General features: G+C 40.9%; 1 protein-coding gene across 1 annotated transcript in view; it reads left to right on the top strand.

Moving 5' to 3' along the window:
* Hic2 (HIC ZBTB transcriptional repressor 2) overlaps window positions 1-10,736 on the top strand; it is a 66,721-nt gene extending 55,985 nt beyond the window's left edge. The window contains exons 3-5 of the transcript XR_015446303.1: window positions 130-232; window positions 2,705-2,741; window positions 9,909-10,736. The gene's annotated coding sequence lies outside the window, so the exon portion shown is untranslated. The remainder of the gene's footprint in view (window positions 1-129; window positions 233-2,704; window positions 2,742-9,908) is intronic.
* The last annotated feature ends 2,596 nt before the right edge of the window (window positions 10,737-13,332 follow it).

Raw genomic sequence — 13,332 nt, 5'->3', positions numbered from 1 at the left:
GTTAGAGTCAGAAAACCTGGGCTTGAACCTTAAACTTCTACCCACTACTTCTTTGTCTTGGAAAATAGTCTCTGTGTGCTTTGGTTTCTTTATCCATAGAGATGGAATTTGAAAACCGTTTCCTTTCAGGAACTTGTCACGTGGATGAAATGATATAAAGGAAGAGCTCAATGAAAGTTAGAGCCGCAGCAACAGGTTCCAGGGCTGGCACGGCAGCCACAGGGCCCCACAGGTACTGTCACCAGGTTAAGAAATTAAAATACTGCAAAAGATTTTAGAAGTCGACATTAATGCTTTAACAGAAGAGCATTAAAAAGTCTTCATTTAGTAATGAGTTAACTGGTGTTTGAAATCCCTGTCAGTTTCTCTGAGTGCATGGATTCTGGTTATTTTAAACTTTTCTAAAGTAGTTAGAGAACACTTCATTGGAGGGGTTTTTAAAATAAACTTTTAAAAGTAATTACATCTGCAAAGCAATGGATATGTTACTAGTAAGCACTGAACTAAAATATTCCCAGGTGCTCGGATGTTATGCAGTGTATTGTGCAATTAATATTGCGTGCATCACAAGCCCTGGTGGCTTGTGTCCTCTGGATCTCCCTGAAGCATGTTCTGCAGTGCCCTCACCTGGCTTGCATCAGTGGCGTCTTGGTCCTTTCCGTTGCTGTCAGCCCAGACAATTCCTGCTTCTTTTTTTTTTTTGTTACCGGAGATCGAACTCGGGTCCTTGTGCTTTCGAGGCAAGCGGTGGAACCACTGAGTTAAATCCCTGGCCCCTAATTCCAGCTTCTTGAGTGTTTTCTCTATTCATCATCCATCCTGTGGTGTTCAGTCAAGTTTTAATGCTTTTGCTTACTTACGGTTATAACTCCATCGTGAAATGCCTTCCTCTGTATCTGATAGTTTGTGAAGGAAAAGTTTATCTTGAGACAAGTTTCATATTTGTAGGTGGTGAAAAGGGAGAAGAAAAGGAAGGGAGAAATCATGTGAAAAAGAAATAGGTCCCCCAAATTTCAGGAATTAAATTATTTGACATTATGGAATAGTTTAATGCTCAGGCCTCATCAATATATCTCTAAGTAATGATCTAATTCCAGTCACACATTAATATTATTGAACTGCAGTTCCCATGCTCTTACTATGGATCTCCAAAAAGAAGATTTAAAAATTTTTTTTGTTTGCTTTTTTTTTTTTGGTGCTGGGGATTGAACTCAGGACCTCAAACTTGCCAGGCAGGTGCTGTGCTGCTGAGCTACATCCCCAGCCCTGTTTTTTTTTTTCTTTTTTGTGTGCTGGGGATCGATCTCAGGTCCTTGCGGTTGTGAAGCAGGCAACGAAACCACTGAGCTAAATCCCTGGCCCCTGCTTTTTGTTTTTTTGAGACAGGGTCTTGGTATGTAGCTCAGGCTGGCCTTGAACTTGCAGCAATCCTTCTGCCTGAGCCTCCCAAGTGCTAGAATGACAAGCATGCACCACCATGCCTGCTTAAAACTGCCTTTAAACATTCTGCTACCAAGGTAGAGATTCATAGTTCAACTAGATTAATTTCTTTCCATGTTCTGTTAAGGTGGTGGGCGGGTGCAGAAGGAGAGTCCTGTTGAAGGGGATCTCAGAGTCCAGTGAAAATGGCACTGGGGCAAAACTACTGGCTTCTATTTCAGTTCTCTAACGGAGCATCTGGGTGGCCTGCAGTGGTAAAAACCTCACCCTCCCCTGGGATTGGACCTAGGGTGTTTGTCTGGAGCTACAGCCCCAGACCTTTTTACTTTTTACTTTCAGAGACTTGCTAATTTGCCCAGGTGGTACTCAAACTTGTGATCTTCCTGCCTCAGCCTCCTAGAGTGCTTTAATTACACAGGTGTGTGTCACCATTCCTTGGCTTGGTTAACTTTTTGAGATTTCAATTTTTACATCTTCCTCTATGGAAGATAAAATGGCATACTGACTTTTGTGATAGGCATAATACTGGGTTTTTTTGTTTTCCTTTTTTTGGTTTTTTTGGGTACTGGGGATCGAACTCAGGACCTTGCTTGGAAGGCAGGTGGCAGAACCACTGAGCTAAATCCCTGGCCTGGCATAATACTATTTTTCTGAAATATTCCCAGTGTTATAGAAGTGCTGGCCCCCACCTTATTCCCAAGGTCAAAATCTTTACAGGTGGCCTGACTTAACCTCACTTGCAAAGCCACAGTGGCATGTGCTGGGCATGGTGGCACATGTCTGTAATCCCAGCACTTGGGAGGCAGAGGCAGGAAGATTGCTGTGAGTTCAAGACCAGCCTGGACTACACAGTGAGACTACAGAGTCCCAAAAAACTAAAAACAAACAACAAACAAACAAAAAACCCACAGTGGCAGCTTTGCTGGCTTTTCTGACTAGACTCTCCCCTCTTTGAATACCAGATTGCCATCAAACTAATTTTTTCCTGATAGTCAAGCCATGACCCTGCTCCAAATCACTACTGTATGCTCAGGCTATCTAGCCTAAATTTCTCTGCATCTTATCACTTTTAATTTTATAAAATATTTACCTAGTTCCTGATATGACCCACAGTTGTGGGAAGTGCATTATTCTTTTCCAGAAAAGATCCTTCTAGACTTATTCCAAGGCACCCCTGATTAATATCATCTCATTATGATAATCTTTCAGATGCAGTGCAGTATTTGCCTTTTTATTTATTTATTTATTTGTATTTTTTTTTCAGATTTGCCTTTTTAGAAGAAGTGTCTGGATGGCAAAAGGTAAGGTTGTAGTAGTACATTTTCAGGCTTTAGGGAGGTGGATGGTTGAAGCAGGGCTGAATAAACTAAAGGGTAAATCACTGCAGTTAAGTGATCCCTACATGCAGAGACACAAGAGAAAGTTACGTCTCTTACATGTAGCAGCCCTTGATAGGTAGTGCCTGCTCTGAGAGCCGTCCCAGAACCTAGGCTGATGGCAGGGTTGGGGAACTGTGCCATGCTCCAAAAGACAAGGTGAAGCTGTATTTCCACACCTGGCTTCCATCCAGCAGGAAGGGATAAAGTGATGTCCAGGGCACAGGATTTCCTCTTGAGCAAGTCATGTGAAAGTTGCACATTTTCCTGTTTTCCATCCAATGCAGAGAACTTTGTCCATCATTCAGTCTCTCACTGTGTAGCCACGTGCTCACATGGGCCAATCAATAGCTTCCACTGTGGAGTGCATTCCTCTGCCTTGAGATCACTCCATGAGAGCTGCCTCACATACTTCAGTACCACTGGACTCCATATTTACAAGTTCTACTTTCTCTCCCTTCTTTCAAAAGCAAAGGAGACATCTTCTTGCTATGATAGGCATAGCTTAAATAGGTGAACCTTTTCCACAGTGTGTCCACAGCCTGGGGAAGTAGCTCATCCATGGATTTGGCCCTAGATATCCTCACTGACTTTCAAACTGACCAAATGCAGTCATTGGCTAATCTTCCCTCAGCCTCATGAGAACACGATGAGGAGGAGGACCGGATTAAAGATGGTTTTCCTCTTGCCTAAGTGTACCCATGGTCCCAGAACAGGAGCCCAAGGGAGAGTCCTCTGGGACACAGCCATCTCTAGGGTGGGGATTGTGCACGTTCCAGCAGAGGCTAAAGCCATTGTCACCTGCTTGGCCCCTGGCTCAGGGATGGTAGCAGGTCCACTCATGAGGTCCAGAAATTAACGTCCCTGGTGCCCAAGCAGAATGGGACTGTGTTCTATCACTTTCTTTTCATGAGGTAAAATTCATACAATGTAATGTTAATCTTTTCAGTACATATAGAACATTGTGCAACCTTCACTTCTATTTCATTCCTGATTATTTTCATTATTCCAAAAGGAACCTCTGCACCCACCAAGCACTTACTGCCATTCTCCTCCCTGCTACCTCATGGTCCTGACTACCACTAATCTGTTCTGTCTTTTGTGGATTTAACTATTCAGGACATTTTATGCACATAGAACCAAATAATATGTCGTCTTTTCTTTCAGCATAAGGTTTTCCAGGGTTCAGGTATTTGTACTTCATTCATTTTTTATGCCAAATAATATTCCACAGCACAGAGAGGCCAGTTTTGGTTTAGCCATTCCTCTCCTGATAGACATTTGCGGGTTGTTTCTACCTCTTAAAAATCATTCCTAAAAAAGATGCACCATATAATGATTTTTCTTAAAATCCCAGAATTCAGATATCATTGCTTCGGCTATCTAATGTGCTAAGTCCTTTGTAATTTAGTCTCTTGGGACGATATGTCACACTGTTACAGGAAGGGACCAGAGAGACCCCTGCACTGTCCAGGTTATGCCCCCAATTCTGTGGAACTCTGCAGAGTTGCATGCCCATCCACATCGTCCAGCTCTGGCTCTCTGTCTTCAGTCAAATTTTAACAGAGGTTTTCAGCCTCAAAGGTTCATCTCAAATCATTGTCGTGAAAATTACTTATGTGAAGCAACTCGTGCAGTGACTAACACACTTTGTACTTGTCAGTTCCCTTTCAAATGTGTCAAGCCTTAGAATATATTTTCAAAAAAAGACAGGCTGCCAAGATGGAAGATTTCTTAGGATCACCCTGCCGTGCTTTTCTGATCCTAGCTGTCAACTGTAGGCCCAAAGGCTTAGACAGGTATGTCTGGTTTGAAGAAAATACTGCCATCACATACTTAAAAACCTTCCTCTTGATTTCAAATTGGCACTGGCTGCTCACAAATCCCTTTAGCTGAATCCTTTCCTGAGGCCTGACATTGTGTCATTAATTTCCATTCACTCCTTCCTTCAACCAGGCACTCCACTGGGAGCATAATGAATGAGAGTCCCGGGTTCTAGAAACATGCAACCAGTGGAGAAGACAGGCCAGAAAAAAACACTTACAATGCACTGGGGTCCCCTGGGCCTGGTGGCCCATGCTGTAATCCCAGAACACTGGGAAGCTGAAATAGAAAGATCTGTTTTGAGCCCAGCCTTAGCAGTTTAGGAACTTAACAAGATCTTGACTCAAAATAAAAACAAACAAACAAACAAATAAATTAAAAAATTTAAAAGTGCTGGAGATGTACCTCAGTGTGAAGGCCCTGGGTTCAATCCTCAGTACCAAAAAAAAAAAAAAAATTTCCACTGGGATTGGTGTTCTGATTTAGTATGTAGGCATAGAAGAGACATACATACCTCAGTGAGCCTTACAGAACAGAAAAGGGTGTCAGGTAATGGCAAAGAATTAGCTTAGTGACCAAATCAAGTGGGCTTTGGAGAAGTAAAAGCACAGTCCAGTCAAGCAGGCCTGAACTCATTTGACTTTTCTGAGCCTCGATTTTAGATTTGTAGAGTAAGGAAACCACTGAGGTTGTAATAATAAGAAATAAAACATACAGATGTTATGTCTTTTTTTTCCTTTTCTTTTGTTTTTTTGAGACAGGGTCTTGCTCTGCCATTCAGGCTGTCTCATTATGTAGCCCAGGCTGGCCTTGAACTAACAGCAATCCTCCTGCCTCAGCCTCCCGAGTGCTGGGATTACAGACATGCACTACTGTGCCTGGCAACATTTTTTGTTGTTCAGATGTTACACTGAAAGTTCCTAGAAGTGAGTAGGTTTATGATGAATAAGAGTTCCTCAAGGCTCATAAAGGACAAGACAAAATATTCTCGAATTAGGAAAAGAATAGACAAAATATATGATTGTAATTAGAACATTGTCCTTCTAGTCAGGAGGTTGTAGTTGAGGGAGAGGAATTTGGGTGGGAGCTACTCTGACCTTGGCACGTAGGCTTTGGCCAGACTCACTTCTCAAAACAAGCCAATTGTGAGGTTAACCCTTTACAGCTTGCTTTAGACATAATCAATATTACAGTCCTCTGCATCTCCCCCTTCTCTGTTTGAAAATGGCAGCTGCATCAGATCTGGTGATATTTTCAGGTCCCAGGGCTGCAGCAGGGGAGGGGAGTTGCTCAGATGCAGCCTTTGCATGGCTATCATCAGGGGTGTCATATTGTGCTCCTTGCAGTGAATCCATCATCTTGGTCCATGATAGTATATTCTGGGATGATAGCCACAGCATCTTCTTATCTTCCACTGAAAAATAAGCATACCTTGGCCCCTATGTTATTAATGGTATTGGGCCAATTACTTTTTAGTTAGGACATACTTTTGACAACATTAGTGTCTAGAACATGTCAGTAGATCTATCTTTAATCAATGGAGTTTAAATGGAGTATATTTACCTTCTGTAAGTCTATTTAAAATTTTAAAATGAAAGTGATAAGATCTAATTGAGCTTGTGGAAGTAGCTGTACCTCCCTTTTTTATGTAATTGTGTTTTTAGGGAAAGGTGAGTACACCCAACAATGGCTTGTCCCCGTGAATTATCCAATGGACCAATGTCACAAGGACTTACAATGAGTCTAACTGACTTAGCTGTCTATAATAATTTTTTTTTTTTGTACCGGGGGTCAAACTCAGGACCTTTCGCTTGTGAGGCAGGTGCGGTGCCACTGAGCTAAATCCCTGGCCCTATAATATATATTTTTTTAAATAAAAAGCATCTCCAACTGCAGTTAGGGGAGAAAGGGCATAGTTTCAATCCATCTGCGTCGAGTTGAGAAGGACTGATGTAGGGAAGACAGCAGTTAGGGGCTCTTCTCTTCAGGGAGCTAATTTAATAGGCCTTGAATAAAAATCATGTTGTAATTTAGCAATTATAAACTCTCTCTTTTTTTTTGGTACTGGGCATCAAACTTGGGTCCTTGTGCTTGTGAGGCAGGTGGTGGAACCACTGAGCTAAATCCCCTGCCCTATAAATTCTCTTATAAAGTCAATCTGGTGGATTTTGGTAAAAAAAAAAATCTGCTATATTTGTTGTTGATTTTATCTATATGATCACTTGGAGTTTGGCAGCCTATAGGTAAGAATAAACAAAATTTTAAAGAAATTAGAGCATGTATAATCAAAGTATAAGTACTAAAATAAAAAAAGCAGGTTGGGTAAAGAGCTATGTTTAGAAACTTTTTAAAGGACTAAAATAGTGATTGTGACCTGCTGGGTCTTAGATCCTTTTACTAATAGAGGTTATCTGTAATTGGTTGTGATCAATTAGTTGTAAATACCACTGCACTTGGACCAGACATTGGTCTGATATTTTGTCAAAATTTTTCTTTTAATTTTAGCTTAAAAAGATGGAAAATTTAATAATTTTTAAAAACAATTTTAGCTAAAAAATTTAAAAACTCTTGTTGAGGTCCATAAATTTTACCATAGTCTTTTCCAATGACCCATAACAGGGGTGAGTCACCAGTGTAGTTGGAAACTGCCAGTAGGGGTCAGCAACCAGAGTCCCTTCTTGATCTTAGCCAAAAGCCCAAGAAGCAATAATTGGGGCCCCTTCTTCTATACAGCTTTATTACTATGGTCTTGACTTTATACATCTTTGGATTATACTTTTCTACTGGGTGCTTAAGGCCAAGTTAAGGTGATATATTAATTTAAATTAACCTCTTGCTGTCTATCAAGGTCAATTAAGTCTCCACAGCCATTACTTTGAACCCTGTACAGAGCTTTACAGCTCCTGTCAGTGTCAGCCATCAGGATGTGTCACAGCCTTGCTTGACCATGTTGCTTTCTGTGAAAGCGTGGGAGATTTTTCCCTTCAAGTGACACTCCTTTGTCTTTTTTTTTTTGGTACCGGGGATCGAACTCGGGTCCTTGCGCTTGCGCAGCAGGCGGCGAAACCACCGAGCTAAATCTCCGGCCCCAAGTGACACTCCTTTGGCACACTATTAATTCTTATCTTTTTGGTGTCCAACAATCTCCCTGCTCAGAAGCTTGGGCGACTTGCCAAAGTTGTAGGATCTTGTAAAAAAAGTCCTCTCATGTCCTGGGTTGTTTATAGATCTTGAAGGGCCACGGCCAAAATATTACTACTTTACTTTTTTTGTTGTTGTTGTTACCGGGGATCGAACTCGGGTCCTTGTGCTTTCAAGGCAGGCAGCAGAGCCACTGTGCTAAATCCCCAGCCCTATGGCCAAAATATTGACTGTCTTCTTAGCCCAGTTATATTTCTAGTTCTGGTCTCTAAACTTTAGTTGTTGAACACCCAGAAGAGAAGATCAATAACATAAACTTTGCAATGGGAGTAGTGAACTTAACTATTATAATTTTACCTGGATATCAAGCACTTTCAAATATAATATATAGAGAACTGTTGTTATTATCAATCATGGTTGTTCTAGTAGTTGAATTCCTGTAAAATGTTAACAGAAAAAAAGTTTTAAAGCAAGAGCCTCACATGATATTTCAGCATGACAATCATGATGACATTATCTTTGTAACATACTTACATGTCCATCTTGGTATAAAGTAGCCATTGTTAAATGAACTCATCCTCCTTAAAAGCATAAAAAACTCTTACCCAAATTGTTATCTTTTGATAGGTTGCCATCTAAAGAAAATATATCAGCCTATAACTATACCTGTTATCATAAGTAGCTGGATCATATGAGAAAGGAAAATATCTGAATTGAGAGGTTATTACCATAAAGAATGTATTAGAGCGCTGGGGATTTAGCTCAGTGGTTCTGCCACCTGTCTTGCAGGTGGTCCTGAGTTCAATCCCCAGTACCAAAAAAAAAAAAAAAAGAATGTATTAGAAGACCTGTAGAGTCAAAAAGCATGAATACATTTAGTACATCAGAAAATTAACAAAAATAATAATTATCATAATTATATGTATGAAAACTTATGCCCTTTAATTTAGTTTGGTACCAAAAGCATCTTTTTGGTTTTTTTCCCCATTAAGTTTATTGGTACATTTTAGGTATAAAATACATTTGCATACATCATTGGGATCTTGTACCATTACATGAGTATCTTGGTTCTTATTCTTTTTCCCTTCCCCTGCCCTCCCTTCACTCCCTCCACCCTTCCCTATTTGCAAAGATTTTGTTTCCATTTTTTTCCTTTTCTCATGTTTTTTCTTTTCCCTTTTTTCCTTTCCCCTACCTCTCCCACTTCCCCTGCTCCTTTAGACCTTTACTTCCTATTACACAATATCAATTATACATTTTTAAAATTAAAATATCAAGACCTAGGAGACATTACCACAGATTTTACAGAATTTAGAAGGATATAGAATGCATATTTCAAAAATCTGTTTTGAAATAAATTTGACAACTTCTAAGAAGTAGCTTGGAAGACAAATCAATGAAACTAACTCTGGAGGAAATATAAAATTTGACTAGTACCTATTAAAGAAAGTATATTCCTAGCCAAAAGTATCTTTTTAATTAAATCTTGGTTTGTTCTTTTTATGAAAAATTTAATCTTTTGAAAATGAACAATGTAAACATATCACAAAAATATAATTAGAACTTAACTCTTTGATGACAACAATGCAAACATATTATAATAACATATTTAAGTAATATTCATTGATGTAAGTCTTTTATAAATCTATGAAAACTATTGGTGTCAGTCTGCTGTAAGACTATGGAAACTGTTGAGGTCCCCTATTGAGCAAAGGTTGGAAAATATTTCCATCTGGCTGCTTCTTTGTTCACCAAGGGGAGTCCAATTCAGCAGTCTCTCTAAACCTAAGGGTCTTCATTAATTACTTTGAGAAAGCTTATTTAATAACCTATAAAAACCAGATTGTAACAATTAATAGATTATTTGTAACCAATTAAATTTTTGGAGTGAATATATTTAAACAACAATATGCATTATATTATTTTGATCTGTTAGCAACTGGGGGGTGGGGGGGAAAGAAATGCATGTCTTCAATTTAAATAACCTTTTTTTTGGTACTGGGGATCAAACTTGGGTCCTTGTACTTGCGAGGCAGGCGGCGGAACCTTAAATAACTTTTATCTGTAAGTCAATTGAAATTATAGGCAAATATCCCTTTAAAAATTTTTTTTTTCTTTTTTTTTTAGTACCAGGGATTGAACTCGGGACCCTTGTGCTTGAGAGCCAGGCGCCGGAACCACTGAGCTAAATCCCCGGCCCATAAAAATAAATTTTTAAAGGAAAAAAATGTTGAGTTCAAACAAAATAGTGTATGATTGGACAGACCAGTGGACAAACAAAGAATTTATAAAACTACAGTGCACTCAAATATATTTAGCCTAATTGAATTATAATATCTCTTTATAATTTTTAGTTTCATAGTTGTAAATAAGACTAGTCAAAATGTTTTGTAAGTCAATTAACAGAGATATCTTGTAGAATTAGAATCAGAATAAAAGCTCTTTATGCCTATAAATACAAACCTTTTATAACAAACTTGAAACCAACAAGCAAACATACACATTTCCTTGATAAATCACTTCCACACACTTTCTTGATGTTTATAGGCCTTCTAATCTTGTCTCTACATATCGCTCTTTATATCCAAGAAGACAAATATACAAAATCCTTTCATATCAAAAATATATCTCTTTTACTTTGTAGCCTTTTTTTTTTTTTTTTGGTACTGGGGATCGAACTTGAGTCTTTGTGCTTGCATAGCAGGCAGCAAAACCACTGAGCTAAATCCCCGGCCCTGTAGCCTTCTTAATATTTGATCTCCATCTCACTTACTTATAAACCTTCTATAACTTGCTTCAGCTGTTAAAATTTTAAAGTGTCCCCCTCCCCCTTTTTGTTCTCAGATTGTTACATTTTAAAATTTGACTGGCTGCCAATGGAACAGCAGTAAACTTGAGTTCTTCATCAAGAAAGTACAGAAAAGAGCAAGTTAGTCAAATTCAAGAATTTGTGATTTATAAGAAATGTTTTAAGCATACCAATTAAACATCAACTCAAATTGAAGCAAAGATATATTTATCAATTAGCTAAAATTTGTAATTTGATTTCTCTTGTAAAATTTCTTGATGTCTAGTAGAGCACAGTTGCATTTTCTCTGGCTTTATTTTGGATTCCAGACCTTTGCAGGCAGCATCATGCTGATAACATAGTGCTAGCCTTGGGGCTCTTAAAGCCAGGAGTGTTTTTTCTCACTATTTTGCTTTATGTTCTTCACAGCTTTCATAGCTGTTTTCATTCCATTACTTATTTTCTCATTTCAGTTCTTTCCAAGGTGAGTGCAAGCCCTGCTAGACCTTCTCTGAGTCCAACCATGGCACTGGGCCTGTGACACCCCCCTCTCCCCAGTTTCCTTGCACTAAAGGCAACCACTTGTCCTCATGCCTTTTCCCCCACCTCCTCTGCACTTGTGATCTTAGCAGCTCAGCCTCCTCAAGAGGGGAAGCACTGGGGTTTGCCTGTAATGATGTTATATTTTCTGAGAGAGGCAAGTCTGCCCTGTGAAAGAGCAGATTTGGCAAGCAGTTGTTCTAAACCGAAACTAAATAGCTCTCACCAGAGGCTGGTTGCCTTGGAGCAGAAGCTTGAGTGGCTCCTAGGCTCAGTTGTTTGGGCCAAAAAACAGGGCATCCAAGTCTCCATGTTGTCAAAGTCTATAACTTTTCTGTTTGATTGAGCTGTCTGGATATTATTATTGACATGCTCCCTAAGTTCTATATCTAAAGCTCTTGTTTGTGAAAAACAACAATTATATTTAAAACTATCTTTGCAGCATTTATTTCAATACTGCAGACCGGCTTGGGCCGAAAGTGATTTTCCTATGTTTTAGTCCCAGCTGACCACCTTTACTACCTTCTCTCACCTGAACCACTTACCTTATTTTTCTCGGTTTTGCTTCTTGTTTGGACTTCCTTATCTTGATGTGAGGTGCACTGTGTTGTCGATTCTTTTTTTCTCTTTTTCTTTTTTCCTCTTCATTCTGAGTAGCCTCACTGAGCAGGTGATGGCTCGTGATTCAAGCCCCCACGATGGGTGCCAATTACGGGAGACCCCTGCAGTTAGGTTCCAGTCCCCTGTCCAGTGTACAACACAGGCCTGAGAAGAAAATACACTAAGAGACAGAACTAAGAGAGAGAAAGTGGGGTGCCAGGATGACAAATACTGGTGTAACAGACAAAGTCCCTGGCCAGTCCCAGACACTTTTATTGGCAAGGTATGTGCATTTTCTATGGAGATTAATGTAAACAAGATGCATAAAGGACAAGACAAAGCATTCTCGAATTAGGAACAGAATAGACAAAATATATGGTTGTAATTAGAACATTGTCCTTCTAGTCAGGTGGTTTTAGTTGTGGGAATGGAATTTGGGTGGGAGCTACTCTGACCCTGGCACGTAGGCTTTGGCCAGACTCACTTCTCAAAACAAGCCAATTGTGAGGTTAACTCTTCACAGCCTGCTTTGGGTATAATTAATATTACAGTCCTCTGCACTGCTGTCCTTCCTCGTGGACACAATCATTCACCTGCTAAGTCCAGCCACACCCACGTGGGGGATGGGGGCCCTGTAATGTGCTATGGGTGATGATGTCCTCAGAACTGTGGGAGGCTGTCCAGGTGCTGACCAGGGCATGGAAGCTGGGGGTGGACACAGGGACAACTGGGCCTTCAAGGTAGAGGAAGCAAAACTCATTTATTGATACCCAGAGAATGTGAAGGCTCGCTAGGACGGAGGAGCACGGAGCTGCACGATGGTCCCCGAAGGCGGGGAACTGCCAGCCTTGTAGTGACCTGTGCTGGTGGCATTGTGCAAGGGCATGTTGTCGTCTAGACCTTTGGTAGTCACCTCTGCACCTGCAGTCAGCAGCTGCTTGGCGCGTCTCACTTAGCGGCCTCGCAAAGAGCTTCTGGATGCGCCGGGCACCTCCTGGAACCGCACGGGGCAGGCAGGTCTGACTCACGGCAGACTGGGAGAGGTGCTTTCCTGGTGTCATCTGCATGAGGACGCCATCTGCTGGCGGCTGTGTACCCCAGGGCGGGAAGCAGCGCTCCGGCCTGTGGCGAGCTCTGTCTGTGGGAAGCGAGCCCGCCCTAGGCTCCTAGGGTCGCACCGGCTCTCTGCGGGCTGCGCGCCCGCGGGCGCTGACCGTCCTCTCTGGGCGTCCGGACTAAAAATGCCGGGTTTCCAAACAATTCTGAGAGTTGAGTACTCTCACTGAGTCACTGCCCCACTATATACAAGAGGAAGCTGATGCTCAGACTGCATGCATCCATGTGTGTGTGTGTGTGTGTGTGTGTGTGTGTGTGTGTGTGTGTGTGTGTGTGTGTGTGTGTATCCAGGCTGCCTGGCTCTGAACTACTCCCTGTGCTTGGGCAGCTGCAAGCGATTCTTCAATGCAGGAGCATCGGTGGGGAGAGTTGAGATAATGAATCTAGAGAGGTAAGCGGGGCTAGAGGATACAAGGTGTGCCAACGCTAAACAGAATTTATAAAAATTTCTTCTATCGTTACATTTTTGCAGTACATAGTGATTACATCGTGAGTGGGGGATTGATA

This window comes from Heterocephalus glaber, unplaced genomic scaffold (genome assembly GCF_053883595.1).
Source record: "Heterocephalus glaber isolate CG9 unplaced genomic scaffold, H.glaber_assembly_v1.0 deba00001687, whole genome shotgun sequence".
In the NCBI taxonomy this organism is placed as follows: domain Eukaryota; kingdom Metazoa; phylum Chordata; class Mammalia; order Rodentia; family Bathyergidae; genus Heterocephalus; species Heterocephalus glaber.
The sequence above is the reverse complement of the archived record's forward strand: the minus strand, read 5'-3'. Positions and strand labels throughout refer to the sequence as shown.